Source organism: Balearica regulorum, chromosome 7 (genome assembly GCF_011004875.1).
Source record: "Balearica regulorum gibbericeps isolate bBalReg1 chromosome 7, bBalReg1.pri, whole genome shotgun sequence".
Classification (NCBI taxonomy): domain Eukaryota; kingdom Metazoa; phylum Chordata; class Aves; order Gruiformes; family Gruidae; genus Balearica; species Balearica regulorum.
Window position 1 is genome coordinate 26822802 of NC_046190.1, and position 20275 is coordinate 26843076.

Here is a 20275-nt window from a genome sequence, read left to right on the forward strand (position 1 = left end):
TAGTCAACTTCTTGCAAATGTTGACACCTTCCAAGAGCTGCAAATTCTCAGAACCCCAGTTTTCTAAACATCAGATCCAAGCTGACTAACCTGCAAGGAGTGGTGATTTGCTACCTGTAGCTTTAAGCAAACATAGCAGTACATTTTCATTCTGAACAGGTACCATCTTCACTACTGTATACAGCACTTTCCAGCTGGGGTCTGCACTACCAGTTGATTAGAGGCTTTTCATGCTGCTAAAGGACAGTGAATTGCTGTAGATCAAATGCTAGCAATAAAGGCAGATGACCTCCTCTACTTACTGGAGGAATTTGGAAGAGGAAAAGTGTATATATTCCATAAACTGGCACATTCGACTGCTGGAGAAAAAATACAAATGTGTAATCATCTTTCAAATGGATATTTCTAAGCAGATATTTTTAATCACCTATTTTTGCAGATGGCTGCTTTTTTGTGCAATAGAACAAACTAGCACAATCCAGATTTTTTGTTCATTCTCTGGCACCTGAATCTCCATTAATACAGCTAACAGTGGGAGGAGAATAGACAGGACTTGAAAACACCTATATCCTGGCACAGAGTCTTGTGCTTTCTGTACATGAATTTACTTTCTGTTGTCCTGGGACAAGTATGGAAGCAAAAACGAATATTGCAAAGATTTTTGATAACTTCCAGTTTGCAGGGGTTTCCCAATGTAGATATGACCTGTGTGCTGAGGACTGAAGCTTGACAAAACACATATTTTCTTTACATATCTTTAGCAGATTCCCTGAAATAATGTATAGTCCACAGGTTAAAACTGCTTGAGTCCCCAGTTTTGCCCATATTTGGGCTCTGGAAGCAGTGCTTCTTTAAAACCCCTTAGCATTTTTGATGCTATGCAGAGGTGGCAGGATAAGGGCTCCTCATAGAAGGTGTATTTTCAGGGAATGGTTTACATCTACTTTAAGACCATTCATGCTGTCAAAGCATTATTAGCATAACTGAGAAGCAGACCCATAGTCTATCTCAGTGCACAGTAAGTTAGCTAAAAAACAGAAAAAAGTGAATACCAAAGTGATAGCACTTTGCTGTGTTTATTCTCTTAACACACAGCAGCAGCTTTGCCTTCCAAAGATTCATTAAAAGGTTTTCGTGGTTGCCAATAGAGTGTGGGGCCTGATGGTGTTAGGCACTGCATAGAGAGAAGCAGACAGACCCAGCTCTCGCTTGTAAAATAAATAGATAAAAAGATACAGAAGGAAGACACATAACCAGCAAGCAGTGCCCAGGTTAGTACAAGCAAATCTCAGGTGAGACCCATGGCCTAGGGCTCAGTTTGGTTTTTCAGAAGTAGTTAGACAAAACGGAAAGGAAAGTGAATAGAGAGTTTGAAAGGAGAGAAGATTGTTCTAGGTCTTCAGTCATTGTGCATGACCGAGAGCGTGAAAGAGAAATGCATGGAAAGTAATTCAGTTATGTTTTATTCCTTCCTGTGTTCAGGGTGACTGTTTCAGCTTCAGAACAGTGTGAACACTCCTCATCTGCCTCAGTACACACTCCAGCAACTATGAGCAATACTAACTAGCCCTATGCGAGCTGTATATAAATATTAATTAGTGAACGTACGTCACTTTTAATCATTGTTTTATAAAAGGTGTAGGTTAAATTATCAAAGAGTAGCTATCACAAGAACGTACATAATTCTGTTTTATTTTTATTCAGATATGAAACAGAAGGATATTTATCTAGTTTAGAATCATTAAATCAGTGATGTTTGTATCATGCTTTGAGGATACAAGATGAATGAATTCTGCTAACAGTCTTTTAATGCTCTATTACTGTATGGAACCACAAAGCATGATTAGCAGAGATGAGTTCCTCTTACAATGCCAGATCAGAATTTTCCGAACACCCAGATTCAGAAACTCTTGCCTTGGAACTGTCATTGCTTTTGGAGTAGAATGGCATGCAGAGACCCTTCAGGTGCCACCAGCTTTCTGCTTCATATGGAGAGCACTGTCCACTTGCAGGTCTTGGAGAAACATTCAGGCCCTACTGTTACAGCATTTATTGAGATTTTTGAACTATCAGTAATCAGAATGAAAACAAATATTCTTAACATTTTCTACGAAAAAGAGATACAGCACAAGGGCTTTAGAAAAAAAGGCTATTTTTTTCATCACTTCCATGCGTTTTTAATTACATTTTTATTCACATTATTTAGTGATACCTTGTGTTCTGAGATATTTTGAACTCTGGGAAAAAAGAAAGTTTTTTCGGAACAGTATACAGTGAGGAACTGTTTCAGTGACATTTTCCATTTTTCATACACTGATCATTTGTAGCATATTATCACATTATTTAATAACTGGCCAGCTTGTACTGTCTCTAAACTCCCTATGTTTATGTGAAATACAGTCCTATCTCAGTTGGAGATACTATCCTTCACATTTTACAGAGCCAGCCCCTCATGGTTACTAACCTTTGAGGATTTTCTTAATGCATAATATTTTCTCAAATAAATATCCAGGACAAAATTATCTTTGATATCACATTGAGAGTAGCTGGTCAAAAATTATTTGACATAATATATATTTTTAATAGGAAAATGTCAGCTCATTTAAACATTTTGAAGGCATTTCTTTAAAAGTTTGTAAACACACTGCTAAAAGTATTTCCATTAGACTTTTTCAAAAGCATGTTTCTTTTCAAAATGAGTATTTCAATTATTTACATATAGACTATAATATATATAATTTTGTCAAGTTAAAATGGGAATGAAGTGTATTGAATTTATCAATGCAAGTTTTTTTCTTGTTTGTTATGTTTCTAAAGTCTAAATACGATGATATTTCCTATGAAATGAAACACTAATTATTGTAGGAAAACTAAGCAAAAATTCTCATAAATGGCAAAATCCAGATTTCACAGAGCGCTACTGGTGAACTTCATAGGCAACTCAGTGTGAGACCATGTGCTTAGACAGCAATAATCAGCTTCACGGATATGCACTGGAGAACAATTTGTTGTGTGACAGTTTTGTGGAAAAGGATGCATGCCTTCTAATAGATCTCAAGTGAATATGAATCATCATCATATCCATGTCTTACATGAGAAAAATGCAGATCTTGTGTAAAAGGGGCATCTTTTGTAAAATAGATCACGTGATCCTTGCATTTCACACTGTGTCAATAAAGGCTGGGCACTGCACCTCTAGGAAGATGTGGAGTACTTAGAGTAGCTCCAGATGTAAACAAAGAGAAAACTCTAGAGTGAAGGATTAGGTTGTGATGTCTGTAAAAGACTGAATGAAGGTAGGGATATAGTGTTCTGGTGTGTAAATGTTATTTTAAAACAGAAAGGGAAAATTTTTTTTTCAGATAATAATTCATTTTACTGTCTAGAATGAGAAGTAATGGGCCTAAACTAAAGCAAAAGGGTTTTAGACTATAACTACGTTAGCAGCTAATTAGGCCCAATAGGGGCTTGGCAGTAGATCTAAACAGTTGGTACTAAAGCCTTTATGTCTACACTAACGCACTTGGGTGTGTTCCTCTAGACTAAATTCAGTCTGGTTCCCTAGAGTGAACATCCTGACCATCCATGAAGAATGAATCATTGGCTCAAACCCATATTTTCCCAATAGGTGTTGGTGCACATTTGATGTGCATCTGTAGCAGATCTTTCAGATTAGCATTCTCCAAATGACTTCTAATTTATGAACACCAAAAATGCTCTGAGAACTGAAATAACACATGATATTGTCTTGAAAACTGTGCTACTGCTCTGAACCAAACCACTAACGTAAACAGTGTGCATTATGTTATGTACATAATGGAGACGTCTTGCTAGTGCTAAAGGCTTTGAATCAATGAATGAGATTGATGCCTTATAAGAAGTTAGATGCATTTGTCAGATATTACTTAAGTATAGTCCTTTTTCGCAAGGTCCTTTCCACTATTGTTTTCTGTCCTTCCATTGTGTAGAAAACATGTTTTCTACCCAGAAAGGGGGGAACTGGCATAGATAAACACTATAATCAAAATGTGTAAGGGGCTACTGGCCTGAGTGCAGAATGAGATATATTTAGCTCTTGGAGATATGAATAAATTGAACCTAGTGTAGATTATACAGCACTGGAGTACTGTTAGTATTTCTAAGCCAGTTTCATAACTTTCTTTTTTCAGAAATTGATGTTTTAAAAGTTTGGTTTATATGGGTTTTTTTCTTTTTTATTCCTAACATCAAGATGGAAAATAGATTTCTTAAAAGTTTAAAAAAAAAGTTTAAGCTAAAAATTGCAAAAAAAATTTCAGCCTACAGCAAGAATTTATGATAGCTTTATAAACCTATAAAAATGGTCTACTGATTTCTAAACTCGCTCTTTGAGTGACGTGAACTTTAATTAATTAAATAGTTGCTTTTATTTTTAGCTGAATTAGGAGATGAAATCTGTTTCCTTTTTCAAGAAATTGAAACCAAACGGTGCACTATAAAATGCTAAAATCAATATATTATTATACTCATCTTGCTTTTGCTTTTTTGAAAATTTCCATTTACTATTACATCTCAAAGAGTAGCTACTTCCAAACAGTCTGTGATAACAGGTACACTGCAACCAAGATGACACATAGCTTGCTTCCTGTGTTTATAGTAGCTGGTCCCAAAATAATATGATTCTCACCTGGAGGCTGGAAATGTCTTGGATTTACATGGTGTGATGTCCCCATTTTAAAACACTAAGTCCCCCAAATTTTAGTTGCATTTACTTCTCACACTTTAGTGGCTTCCTTCAATACATTGCAATGTTTTAATTTCACTTTCCTCTCCTAACCTTTCCCCATTTCCCACCCATATGTAGCTACACCAAGTTCCTTTTCAAATGAAGGGACAATTCTGCAAATCTTTCTACGCATATTTTAATCAACTAGACATGATTAATTTAATTCTATTAACTATTAGTTAATCTAATTTAATGATACTTTGACTGAATAATCATTTTCACTGGAATTAGTTGAATCTTTCCCAGTGGCACCAGGATATAATTTTGAAATTTAGGAAATTACCGGATTTGAATTTCTGATAGTGATTGTGTGGTGTACAGTGAAAGAAGGAAAATGCCATTAAATTTAGTGGCTGGCTTTATTTGTCTTTCCAGAAGGACGATGCTAGACTCTTGGCATCTCTGTGTTGAGGTTGCTTTTAGTGGTTCTGTGTTTCTGACCCAGTTGCTATCTGTTCCTCTTGGATGGGGAGCTATAGTTCTGTGCACCACTTCCTTGCATTCTGCTTTCCAGCTGTATGAAGCATAGGCACATTCTAATCTCCAGTGGGTTACAGCCATCTGATTTCAAGTTAATGTCTACTTATAATACAGAAGTCAGTAATATATGCATATATGCTGACCTAACATGACCTCACTACAGTAAGAACAGTTTTTAATGGCCAATGGGACCTTCCAGGTTATGTTTCTAGCTGCACTGGTATGTAAAAGAAAGTCCTATCATGATTTTTCATTGCTCTGCAGCTGATTACATTTTTCTGCAATAAGTGTCATTTGGGGAAAGTATTATCAATTATATGCCCTGAGGCATACGAGAAAGACTTGTTTCTCAGGTAGCTGTGGATTTTTTTGAGATTGATTTTTTTTTGTAGAGGCCTCTAGAAGTATGAAAGAAGTATTACTGATCATATTTCTAGAATACAGGAGTAATGATCAGATGTGATAGAGTTACAGTGGAAAGTCGGTTTGTGTCAAATACCACCTTCTCCTTTTGGTATGTTGGGAGTGAAACTGAACCCAGGTAGCTTTGTTTATCTATGCAACTCTCAGTTTAGAGAGGCATGTGTCAAATTGGTAGAAAGTTGGGTTATGTGTCCTTTTACGCCACTCTTTCCTAATCTTCCTCAAAATGTTCACATAATCACCATAACCCTGATGTTAAAACAGCTTTTGATTTGTGGCTGGATTTATTTATGGGTTTTTATTTATTACTAGAGTTTCTCCCCAAAGTAAAGGGGAAAAAAAAAATTGTTCATTACAAGGTTTGAAAACTTTTTCTCTGAATGAAATAGCTGTATGTAAGCTTAGATATGAAGAGGAAATTTCACTTTTTTCATTATGTTTGAAACTTTTGAGACTACTTAATGTTGCATATTTTAAGTGTCTAATTCAGATACTATCAATTGTCATTTAGAAGTGCAGATATATTGCATGGGTAATTTAGGGCACAAATTTTAGATTCTTAAAATCATCTAAATAATCAAAAGTAGACACTGTGTGTGTCCCCGTTGTCACCATCTATGAGAACAAGGGTCAGACAGGAACTACTGTGAAGTGAAAAAGAGATTAATTACTGTGGACTGGAAAATATTTATGAAGTTAGTGAAGATACATTTTTTTACATTAAATTTTTCATTTGCAATTTATATTTTTAGTGTAAATGCCATTTTCAAAATATGATATGCATTAAATAAAAGTTTGAATACACAGCTGCAGAATTAACATAAAAATCTGAAACAGATTTAACATTGCTTCAGAAATCACCACATTTTTGAATATGTTTGTTTATAGCTATATAAGGCATTAAAAAGCATATTTTGCTAAACATTCACTGTAACTATGTTGACCATGCTGTTGAAATTCTGTCACTTTTTTAAAATTTTACATTAAATTTTAAGTTTATAAATGGTTTCTAAAGTGTTAGCAAAATTCTTATAGAAATTTTGATAAATCATTACTTAGTTATTATAGATTTTTATGGAGTCCAACAGTTCAATAGAGGGTGCAAGTCAAACTCATAGATATGCCTTACTTGGATGTTACTTAAGTATGGTTGTAAAGTTAAACTAGTCATTTAAATACTGTGCTGAGTTGAAGACTCATTGAAAAGCTGCACAAGACTCATGTACCAAAGACCACAGGAAAAAAAACCACAAACATTTAATATTTTTTTTTTTAAATAGTTCTCCTAAACTGATAGATTGCCGCTCCCCACCAAAGCATGATTTATTCTCATTGCTTTAAACCTGTATCCCAGATGACTGACAGGCAGCTTCTACAGGAGAAGCATAAAGAACATCAGCTGAGCTAGATTTTTCATAATGGAAGGCATCAGACTGGGGCTATGTATACAACTAATGATCTGGAGCCAGAAAACAGTGTCATCATCTTCTTACAGTCCTAAATAAAGACCACTGCTGAAGCAGTATCTAACAAAAATAAATGTGGCTTTATTTTTGTCACATTGCTAAAAACATGTGTACTCTACTTAAAAAGATGCTGAAAAAAATCTATTCCTTTGATCCAATACTTAAGCCTCACAGTATTTTTAATCATCTATTTCCAGCCTATACACCTGGTTAGCAACCAGCTCCCCTTCACTTTGTCACATCCAATAACACTCACTTCTTTTCAGCTGCCATGGGCAACTTTGGAGGCTCTTTTTGTCACTGCTTCTTGTCAGAAGTGTAATGGTTTATGCCCAGAGAATGCTTTTCTCCTGCTGCCTGAGAGTATTAGCACCCAAAATAGTCCTTGAAGGTTTTGAGAAGACATATTGCTGTTCCTGAGATTCCTAAACTTATTTTTGGGTTACTGGTTCAGGTGAAGAGTCGCTTGCATATACTGTCCCATAGAGATTAATCACTTCCAGAGAAACAGCAATAACCAAAAGGCATTTGCTCCATGCACTCTCTTTTCATAATGGGTAAGGTTAAGGGGAAGGGAAAAAACAAAACAAAACAAAAAAAACCCCACCACAACTAAAGATTTATTCTAGCAAACCATTATTTTGATTTTTAGAACATTTTATTACAAAAAAAGCTACAGAAAAGCAAAATTAGTTTAAGAACAAATCTGACCCCAAATTCTAGCTGTCACTTAATATCTCTGACGCATATCACAACAATACAGGCTGACAGCACTGAGGTGCTCTTCATTTCCAGGATGCTGCCTCTCAGAGTACAGCTTCGGTCTTGCCTCTCCGTTTCAATAAAGAGAGCTTTTACCAAAAGTTAGTGGATATGATGTTAAAAGCACATCATGACAGCTCACCTATGATACAGCAACTTTAACTGGCTCTTTTGAGACCATGAGAAATGAATGGAATTTTCTTCAGGCTTGTATAAGATGACAGTGTTACTTTTGTAGTGTAATACTTTTTTTTTTTTTTCCTTCCCCACTCATGTTTACTTTTTGATCAGGAATATCGGTGTGGTGCATCTCTATTCTTCCACTAAGAAACTCCTGGGACTCGCATTTTGCAAATCACATAACAAAATTGTTTTTGTAAAGACCACATATGACCCATTACTAAAACAGATGTTGGGATTGAGGCACAGATGCAGTTCTCCTCCTACACATAAACAGACAAGCCCAAGCATACAGGCACAGCCCCATACTGCAAGCTTTCGGTGTTCTCATGTCACTGCACGTTGTCTCTGTCTTTTTGTAGTCAAATTCTGCAGCTCCTACTTGTACTTCAGCTGCTTCATGGAAACGCACCATGGCACATCAGGAAGACTCTTGTTTATTATCCCATCAAAAGAGTAGTAAGTCTCTTCCAGTACTCCCCAGATATTGGGTTAGCGGTGAGAGCAGAGGTAAGCAGACTCAGCAAGGCAATCTTGCACCCTGGGACAGAAATTCGGCTCTTGGTATTTTTTTGGGACTTTTCCCTGTTCCCTCTCTTTCCTCTGGAGAGACTTTATTTCTATGGAGACAGATCAGGAGGACTCGCAAAGCTCAGCAGCTCTCAGAGGGGACAGCTTGCGGCTTCTTTAACATTCCCTCCTTTTAAGGATGGAAAGAGATCCAGCTGCCCCCTATGAAAGCTGGATTTGGCACTGGGCAGAGGCCAATGCAGAAAGCGGTGTTTCATGTCACATCTTTCACATCCTGAGCAGCAAACTGCCCCTTTCAGCAAAGCAGTTAAACACATGCTTATATCCTATTGACTTTCTAGCACTTAAACATATGCTTAACAGCCTGGCTGAATTGGGGTAGACTTAAGCAAATGATTAAGTGCTTTTCTGTATCAGGTGTCAATGGAAAGGGGAATATTTGCCTGCTCGGCTTTTAATCTTCAGTCTTACTGTTCAGGAGTTTACATAGACAATTCAGGGTCAAGCAACCTCTCTTTGAAATACTGTAACCTCTTACCAGGTGTATGCATGTTTTTGTCTGGTTGACCAGCATGAGGTGTAGTGCACGACGAGGCAGACTGCTTCTCACTTTCTTCCTCCTAGCACATTTCTCAGGTTGCTTCCATCGAGTTACTTTTTTATATATTGATTCTGGAAGAAAGTATTGACTGCTTGTTTCAGTACTGCCCAGCATAGCTAGATGTAGCAATTTAGCTCTCTTAAGGCAGAAATGAGCAAACTCCCACCGAGACAGCCATCCATTGATTAACATCAAATACTCACAGCCTTTAATGTCATTCTGTACCTAGACTCCTATATTATTAGCCAGTGTCTGGTTCAGAAAACACAGGAATATAAATCCAATTCCTTTTTTAGCCCCTCCCAAGAGAAGGAGATTCAGAGATATAACACAATCCACCTGAAGCATAAATCTGCAACTGCAGCTTAGATGCACAGTATCTGACAACAATTTTCTAGTGCAAGCTGTCGAATTGCTTTCCACGGATGTGTGTCTCATTTTCTCCATCATCATGCAAATGGCTGACTATTGGCTAATACAGCCTTCTTTTTACATCTGAATAAAAGCTTCATACTCTGTGCTTTGTCTCCTGGCGAGTACAGTAATCATAAGAGCATTTCTTTTCATGAGCTTACGCACCAACGTAACTGGAGGGCCTTTAGTAAGGGGCTAACCTTTGATATTTTTTAGAACAGTATGAGACAGTTTGGCTATTCTGATTTGATCTGCACCAATTTTCCACTATTAATCAGCAGGGAAAGCCTCTAATGAACTAGTGGCAGATTCCCTAGCTCTAAAGCAGGTACTGCATAGCAGGGTTTCTGCTGTCTGTTAGTGAAATACCACTGCATGTTTCTAAATAACAAAGATTTCCGCTACGGCTGTGAGTTGATTTACTTTTTTCCTTATGAAATATTCAATTAATTGGACCTTTCCTGAAAAAAGTCTTGCTGCTGCCTTTACCAATGTAAGATCAACTTTTCTAGAAAGAACCTATACACCTGGCATTATTTTTACCATGAAAGTCTTGGCAGCTTCAAATTTCACATGGTTTGTACATAGACAAGGAGCTACAGCTGGCAGCCCGTGAGGCTGAGCTGTATTAGCCTTAAAAACTGTGGGAACTGTTTGTGTGTCTGTTTTATTAAAGGCCAAGAGTCAAAACAATTAATGAGAATATAGCTTTGAACGCTTTTTGAAAGGGCTGGTTATAGTCCATTTTCTCTCCTTGGGGGTGACATGATTGCACTCTATAGGTACTTCATAGGAGTAAACATCGTGGAGACAAAAGGGCTAACTAAATTAAACTTGCCATGAATTAAAATAGGTTGGAAATTTGAAAAGACTTATACTACCTAAGGGAGAGATCTTGGAATAGCCTTGTAGATGGAATAAAACTGATTAGATGTCTAATAAACCTTGTCAGAGCTTGATACCTTTAAGAAAAGTGCACTACAAAATGGGTGCTAGTATTCCGGAGAAACAGGATTTGATGACCCAGAAAGCCATTTTCATGAGCTTCATGTCCAGCATCTATGGTACTGAAGTGATGCTCAGGCAGCATAGCTTGCAATCATTATTGGTTACAGAGGCAGTTAAAATATCTATAATTTGATTAATAGGTGCTGAGTTGTCATACACTGTATTTAAATTATGTATGTAATATGTATATATAAAAAATACCCATTGCATTCCTATACTGTTGTATCCCAGTCTCATACCTTACTGCATCCAGGCACAGAAGTTTTGCCTGGATGCAGTAAATGGCAACATCTAGACCCACAGCTTCATACTCATAACTGATAGCAGGTTCTGTAACTGCCAGTTGGAGCAAGGGGAGAGCCAGTGGGAGGAGTGGGCCAAGCAGCCTGGTATGATTCCTGCAGCATGGGTGACGATGTGTGTAATGGGTAAAGACCTCTATGTCTGCGCACCTCTGGCTAGTTATACAGCCTCCTAATGGTCATGGGAGTCCGTCATAGTGAATAAATACAGGGGGGTCCCCGGACCAGCAGTGTGGAAGGTATGTGCAATATGCAGTGCATGGTGGAAGAACGTTCTTGGGGTGGTTGGAGCTAGCCTAGGTGTGTACAAAGATGTGAGGAGGGTGAGACATTCCTCCTGCTGCTCTTGTGCCATGACCAAATGAGTAAATGAAAGGGATCTGCATTGTACATCTCGTCTCTGCTGCTGGTTTTCCAATCCAATTCTGCTTTTCGTAATACTAAATAGGCTGGACTGCTTAATTGACATGTAACCCCACACAGTGATAAAGTTTAATGGAGCAATGGATCTAGGCAAATTTAGCCCCTAGGTTGCTAATTTGATTCAATATCACTTTGTCGTTAACTCCTCTGAGTTTTATGGATTTAAATAGTTTCTTTTCTTCTACAAACGTGAGCTGTACAGAGACTTTAGTATAACATATTTGATTAATTTATTAATCAGCATGGCTGTATTTCAGCTGAGTATCGGCTGAGAGCAAAAAAGTATAAACCAATCTCTCAGAAAATCTGTTTACTTTGTAGGGGACAAAATGTGACAGATCTTCTGTGAGAAAGATTGCCAGTGAGGTAGATTGAAGAAATACTTTCCTAACGGAGTATTTGCAGAGAACTCTAGCATTTAGACACGTGCAAGGTATGATCTCACTTTACTAGCAGATACCGTGCGTGGATTCTTGCCAGAGATGGGTCGGGAAGGAGTTAACACTCCCCCTGACTGGGGGGGAAGTCTACAGCTGCATCCCCTAAGCACAGGGATTTCCAGCCTCTGGGCTGACCCAGCTGTCAAGAATTAAGTAGTTCCTCAGCACTCTGTAAAAGGGAGGTGCTCCAAGGGGTTGGATTGGCTCGTATTAGGGGTTAGATGCTTTGTGAGGGAGAGCAGAGAAAAACATGAGCTAAAAAGAAAAACACCCTCCTTTTCTTGCCTTTTTTTGTCCTTTATTAGATTCAAGCTTTGAACAAAATTCTTTCAGAATTTCCTTTTAAGCTTCTATATATGGGCAGATAGGGTGTATGTTTGAGTTAGCCTGTTAGCAGTATTAAGGAAAGAGCTTTTTTCTCAGGTCTTACTTCTGTTAGGGAGTAAAGGATTCCGAGCCAATTGTCATCTTAAAAGCTGGGGAAGTTAGTCTCAGGTTTACCTTTGGTGACCGTGACTTGTCATGAAACTTTGTGCTAGGGTGGTATAAAATTGAGTGCTCTTTCTATCAAGTAAAGTTACTCTTCTCCTTTAGATCTAAATGGTGTCAGACATAATTTTCTAAAACTTGATTGGGGACAAAGCTGCTGCTCTATTATGCGTTGTTCCATCAGAGGTAGTAAAGTTATCTAAGAAACTATGAGAAAGGCTGAGCAGGGGAAGAACTTGGTAGGCATTTGAAAGATTAAATCTGTCTGATGAGTTAAAAGCAGCTCTCAGGCTCCATACAGAGGTTATATAGTCTGTAACAAACTCTAGTAGTACAGAAGCTTTATCATGATTTGATCAAGGGTATTTTGAAAAACAGCATTAGAAAGTAGTCCTGCTAGTTCCTTTTGTGCTCTAGTATTATTTGGCTGTGGTGTTTGTATCATGCTACCTGAAAATACCTTCAGCTGTGCTGAGTCTGGATCTTCCCAAATGGGCAATCACATAACTCGGTAGTTATGAAAGTAAGAATCTATTTGTTGAGGGTAACAGATTTATATCAACTGTGTGAGCTTAATTATTTAATAAGAAATAGTGGGCAACCATATGCTAGGAATAGTAAGGATACCCTCAAGCAACTCTGTTTACACAAGTCTGTTGTTCCCCAAACTGTTGTTTTGTCAGGGTTTTTTTTCATTGCAGTAAGTGCATCTCTTATGCTTGTTTTGAGACAAGACTTATTTTGGGGCAAAAGAGAATGTCTAGCCCCACTCCCTATCTTCATATATCCTGATGTTTTACTGCTTGATGTCTATAGTCACTTTGCAATTTTATGTCTCTAGATGAATATGGTAAGTTTTTCATGGATTCAGTGTGTTTTCTACTTTATCCGGTGCAGCACAGACAGCATAATCCTGCAACTATAGCCTCATTTTTGTACAGCAGATTCAGGAGGAAAACAGCATCTGACAGAATACTTTTTACAAACGTCTTGAGTGAGTAGCCAAAAGGGGCAAGGGAAGTAGTGCAAACCACAGAAGTTACTAAGCCACTGATGTACAGAAAGTGGCTCCTCCCAGAATAGCCCATGTGCAAGCTGTTGGTTGACTAGGAAGCCCTTGCAGTTGCCTGCAGCTTGCTAGCTGGTCCTTGTTCATATCAATATCCCTTTATTGAATTTGGTAAAACAGCAAAGGTATGATAATATTCCCAGAGGACGGAATCTACTCCTGAAAGTCAGGCAGTACTTGACAGCATTTTGTCTCTCTTGCTTATGATGATTTTTTTTTTTTCTTGTGCTTTAGAGATTTATCCTTCCACGCTTCAAGGATACAACAAAACAGGTCTTTAATTTTATTTTTTTTTCAAGTTTCTTTATAAGGTATGAAGAGGCCTTTGATTGAAAAGAACCTCAGAACACCCCACAAAGCGACCGGACCTAGTCTTAGAAGGCCAGACTAAGACTGTATCTTGTGTTAGTAGGCTGTAAGTTGTAAGGGGCACCAATATCTCAGACCCATATGAGGTGGAAGGACCAGCAGGCTTTACTGGACTACTAATGTTAAATGTTAGGTCTACTGTAGTTATTGCTTACCAGTGTAAACTGCCACCTTTTGTATTTTTAATTAGCAAAGAATGACAATTCTTTTCTTCACACAGGACAATGAAATATATTTTATAAGGCAAACAGCAGCTGCAGGGCATGGGCATGGTTATTATAAAATAATCATGCCCGCAGGGATCAGGGAGGCATTTGGTTCTGCCTCGTGCCTCATAAGAACCGTAGGGTGCAATTGCTGTGTGATGGTAGCCTCCCTGTCATTTTATATTATTTAACGAATTCCTCTACATTGTCTTCAAGCACTGCCTTGCGGTTATTGTAAAGAAACTCAAATATCTGCCATACTGACTGCATCAGCAGTTCATCTCCTATTTGAGTTTACCACTGCCATCAAAATAGCATGGCACTGTTGTCCGTGATGCAGGAGGGGAAAAAATAATATAGTTGTGCAATTTAATGCCCAAATCCTGTTAGGAGGGCAGTCCTACATTTCAAGAGGCACATAAGTTGAGTAGATCATAGGCTAATTAATTAGCACCTTAATCTGAAGGACTGTCAGTTGTCTGATTCACACAATACATATCTTACATAGGAAGTCATTACAGTGCTCCCTTCTAGTATTACATTATAATCTCACCTCCTGTATTTCACAGTGCTTTACATGGTTAAGTGTAGTTAGTTCAGTAATTTATTTTAACTTGTACTTGAGCAGTATGTCTATTCAAGAAAGGCTTCCTGTCTTCATTTGAACAGATCAGGTGTATCCTTTTGGGCCATGGTAGTTTGTTCCAATGGTAAGTCTTCACCAGTGGTCAAGGGGTTTGACTTTTAGCCACATAAATATTGGCATCTCCATCTTCTAGCTCTGTAAAGCCTTTTCTTTGCCTTTACAAAGCCTTTGCAATGAGTCCACTCTTCAGTCATCTTTTGAAAACTCTAATTAGATGAAGCCTGCTGCTTGTGCTTTTCCCTGCTCCCCCACCTTGAATCACTTTGTTGTTCTTTTCATGTCTTTGTCCTTAGACCTATTATTCTCATCTCAAGTTAATTATTTCATTTTGATTTTATAGCATCTGTCAAACACTCTAGGCATTTTCATAAATTAAATCTGCAAGCTTCAACTGAAAGCTTAACATAAACAATGTAGAACAATCTCATCAAATAATCATCAGGCTCAAAACTGCGTATCACTATTTCTTGCCTCAATATATCAGCTAGCATATTGGAGCTCATGTTAATGGCTATTTTCCTCTACATGTGGTAAAAAAAAAAAAAAAAAGGAAAGGAAAAATAACATGAATAAAAGCTCTTCCTTGTATTATGCTGATTCTTCTGAAGTTTGGGAGTCTTCCTATTGACTTCAGTCATTTTTATATTAGATAAAATCCCTGCAAACATATTTGAGGGTAAAAATTCAACTGTTAGTGTAGTGAATTTGAGTTTTTTGTGGAACAATAAGAATGAGCATCCTAGAAGTTGTATTATATATCTGTATATAAAGGTGATGAAGTACTGACAATGCAAACTTCTATGTCACAAATTTACCTTACCCTATTAAATAATAATTTAGGAAAATACTTATGCTGCCATAATGAATTCAGTGAATTTCTGTGTGTTGGTAGATGATTCAGAGCTAGAAAATCTGCCTGAATTAAATAAAGAAGTGCCCAATAAGTAGTCTGACCATTTTGTGTACCTTAGTATTGCTGAGTTATTGCAAATCTGATTTATGGTTTAATGAGGTAGGGTATGATTATGTATAACCTTTAGTATGGTTAGTATGACAACAAACAGTACAGGATCTGAACGCCTCTCAAATGACAGTGACTGTTTTACTCAAAGAGAAAACAGCAGAACATTATCCTGGTTTCATAGGACTTGAGGTGATTTACAGAGAAACTGCAGCATTGGCAGGAACAGAACTTCTGGGTCATCAGGTCCACTCTGCTGCTATTACGCCAGCAGCATAAACCCCTGTTCTTAGAATTATCAAACTCCATCTATAAACCAACTCTTTTGCTGCATTAGAAAACTTCATTTCTTTAGTGACTGAAACATCTAAGTTTCTGCCAGAGCTTTTCTTTTCGGTTTACTACCACTTGTTCTTATACCAGCTTTGTACTTCAAAATATTGAAAGCTCTGCTGTTGACTAATTTGACTCCTTTCATATGTTTATAGACCACAATCATACCTGTTAAATTTAAAAATAAATAAATAAAAATTAGCCAAGCTCTCTTCAACTTCCGTGGAAGACAGGATCTTCCAAGGCGTTTCCTAGTCATACTAAAACATTTCTGCATACCTTTTGCACGTGAATTAATCTTTGTTGACCATGCATGATGCAGCAAAGCAGAGCAAGTTGTACCTATACTTTCTGCTTTGCACAATGCAATTTATACTTCCCTGCTTCTGCTGGAAACACTAAGACTAATGTATCCCAGACACATTTACCTTTTTTCATAAAAATGTAGTATTAAGTGGTTCCCAGTCACTGTGAGACCTATTTAAAATATACAATATCTACTCTTCATGTTCCAGTTTGGAAAACTTCAGCTTATAATGGCAATTAATATTAGTCCTTAAATGTGTGAGTTTGTGACATGTTTATTTTCACATATGAATAGTACAATATAGCTTGGAAGAAGACCTTGAGCTCCATAACTTACATCTTGTTCTATGACCGCAGGACTCATCTTCCACTTGCTGCAATCTATAAATGAGACATTTTGCCTGAGGTCAAGAAAATCTTACATCTGAAATGATAGCCAGCTAGAAGGACTCCATTTCTTAAATAGTAGAAGTCATTCTACATTATCATTCTCTGATTGCAAATACACATTATGTAAACTTATTAGGGAATGGATTTTGCCCCAAAAGAAACATTCACTATGCTGAAATGACAACAAACTAAAATAAACCCCAAAGCTAAGCAAGGAAGTAGGTTTTAATTTTCAGAAGATTTATTTGTGTGCTGTTTGCACTAGTATTTAGTCCAGTTGTACTTGATTCATTAAGTACTTTGTAGTCGCTTCCTGTCACATTTTAATCTATGTTTTACACATTAAAGTAATGAACTTTCAGTGGTACATAATAATAGATCATAGCTATGTTCTGAGACTCATTTGTGGTACAGAGACTGCCATTAAGATACAGATCTAAGCATAGAGCTTTTATTTACTTTCCCCAAGCTAAAGTAGTCTTTTTTTTTTTTTTTTTTTAAGGGAGGGGATATATTGCTGAAGATACTAATTTGCAAAACAAGAAGTTCTTTGGAAAAAATGCATTAAATTATTTTATGTCCTCTTTCGGGGGGGGGGGGGGGAAGAGAGAGAGAGAAAATGAGGAGAAAACTGCATTCTAGGCTTGATCTCAGGTCTAGAATACAGATATACTGACTACATATTTCTGATATCTGTAACCATAACTCATTGCCTAAAATGAGATATTTCAGGTCTTATTTCTTCCACTGCTGATTTGTTACATTGCGTTGAACAAATTCTTTAACTCTCAAGATCTATTCACCTATTATTTGTCTTTCTTTAGAGAAGGACCTGTGCAGAGATCAGCATAAGAGGGCCTTGATCTGCATTTAATGCTCCAGCATCTACTAAAAAGTAAAAAAATATGTTGTGAGAAAGGAATGAAAACTTTGCTTTCTGAAGGAAAGCAACACTCCTGAAATACGAGGTGAGAAAAGACTTCAGAATAAAACTGCTGCAAAAGGGTCTGCAGAATCATGCATTTGTTTTGTTTTAAAGAAAAGAATACATTTAAATAATTGTTTCCATCTCCAAGGATTGTGTGTTACTGCCGACCTTTCAGGGGAAGTCACCTGTCTCTGAAGTGCAGCCATCTGTTTAAGATTGTGTTGCAACATTAAGCTATCAAGTAGGAAAGGAAATCAAGTAAAACAGCAACTGCAGCTGGAACAGTGGAAAAATATAAGTAAGCAGAATTAAGGACTTGGAATTTTAGTCTGTTTACCATGGTAGACAGTCTAAGTTCTTTTTAATAAGAACAGTTAAAATGTGAAGAAAGATCTCAGCTTTCATGCTGTATCTGAGAGTCGTCAGATGGCCCAATTACTACCCTATTGCGAATACACTCTAGACACTGCTGTAGTCCTATTTAATTTTATTCCTTTAAGTGTCTTAGCAGTTTCTCTGAACATCACACCCTGCCTCATGAAGGAGCATAGTACAAAAACTCTTCTCTTCTACTTTTTTTCCCCTCCCATGTTTTTGGCTTACATTGTAAGAAACTCTGTGTGACTTCTTAACTCAAACACAACAGCACACCAGGTAAATCTCCTGTTTCACTACAAAGGGAAATGGAAGATCTTGTAATTAGGGCATTGAATGAGACTCGGGAGACTTATTTAAATTGGTGTATTACGTTGGCAAGTCCTTTAGTCTCTCTATGCCTTGCTTTCTAAGCTGTAGGACCTAGTAGTGCCTATCTACTCACTGGAGAATTTGAAGTATAGGTGCAGTGCATGGCTATCACAGAAAAGTAAAATGTCATGGTCCGAAGCATTTGACTGACACAGTTTAACATGTATGACTGCACCTTGAACTCTGAAGATAAAAAAAATGTAATCTTTCACTCTGTAAATTTTGCTCTCATGTTAATAAAGTGATTTGTTTGCTAGTAGTAAGGCAAATCTTTCTCTCCTCTGTATTTTCCAAGGCAGAACTTCCATTTCCTTGGGCTGGTCTGCAGTAAAAAGAATTGCTATTGATCTGACAAGTTGTTTCCAACTGCTGCAAGCATGTCATTAAAAGGATCTTCCTAACTCACACATCAGTTTTCTTGACATCTGTCATACAGCTTAGATCATATATATCTTTTTCTCCCCTATGAGAAAGAGTCATACTGTACACATTCTTTCATTACTTTTAGTCTCATGTCAGAAAGAATCATATACTTATTTTCAGCATGTCCAGTTTCCCTTACTAATGGTAACCACAGATCTACAAACATACTCCCTGATTATCCTTTCTTTGCATCCCTATCCTGGTTACTGACAAGCTTCAGAAAGACGGATGTAGACATTGCATGAAGTCAGCTGTACATATTGCTAACAGATTGCTGGGCAATCCAATAATGAAGCCAGTTAGCTCTTACCACTCTATTTCTATTCTTTGCTCACACTGATAGATGGGACTCTCTTAAACTGTCCCCTGCTAGGCTCTTCAAACTGCTGCTGCTATTTATTCTTACTCCTTTTTCTCTTCTGGTCTTTTTCTTGCAAACCCTCTACTTATGCAATTGATTGCACTATTCCCTCCTTTTGGTTGCCCTCACCTTTGATGCTGTTTCTATATTGTAAATAGCTATTTCTGTTTTCCACTTTTACGTGTGCACTTTCATGTTAACAACTAAAATCTGGCTTCACACTTGACTGTAATTCAGATGTCAGTTTGGATTGAAGCCGTTCCTTGGAGGATGTGCATTTGAAGTGGCAGGGAATAAGTGACTGATAATGAAAATAAGCATTTAGTTTGTCAGAACCTCAGCAGATCATTTATTGGAGAGCATATTCTAATGAGTGCCACCCACACCTACCAGATGTGTCATTGGGGATTAGGTCAGATCCTTAACGAATATATTGTATGACACGCAAAGCAACTTGAAGGAGGGAAAGAAGGGGAAGACTGCAGAACTTTAATCAATAAGATAGTGGGTTGCAGATTTGCAAAATGGGTCAGAAACCTATGGCACCCATATTAAAATGTCAGAGTTAGTTTGTGCTCCCAGTTGTGTAAGTCACCAGTAGCTATTTAGCTAGAGTGCATTTTCCACTTCAACTTTTGGCTGTTTGTCTTTATATGGATAATGTAGTTGGTAGAACATCATGATCTGATTGAGAGATGTGGGCTGCATGTTGTCGTATCCTAAGAAATCCTTGGCCCTCAGGATTACTGCTGACTTGTAATTTCTATATTCCTCAGCAACATAAACATATATTTTCCTAAAGCTCCAAATGTGGAGGCAGCCTTGTCTTCAGTTCATATGTGTATCTGGGGTTTGCACAGGTTTTCTATCAAAATTATTTTAATATCCATAGGCAGACACTAAACAATAAAGTTTTGTTATCGTTTTTCTTACCTCAACTGAATTTTAATACTATTTGGACAAATGTCAGACTCTTTTGAGGAATTCAAGATTTTCCCCCCTTCTACTTTCTCACTTCAGAATGTGGAATTTTTTCCTGCTACCATTTTTCATGGTCTCTTCTCCTCACTGCAATAACTCCAAAGTGATATTGCTTCTCCTCTCTGGCAGGGGCTTACTGATCATCTTTTGTAAGTGTGAAAATTCCCCATCTGATGACCAGCTGAACATCCTTGTTCATCCTAACGCTGTCCCGCTACAGAAAGGACTTGATCTTAGATGTTTTTTCTGCCTTATATGGTATTATCAAGTT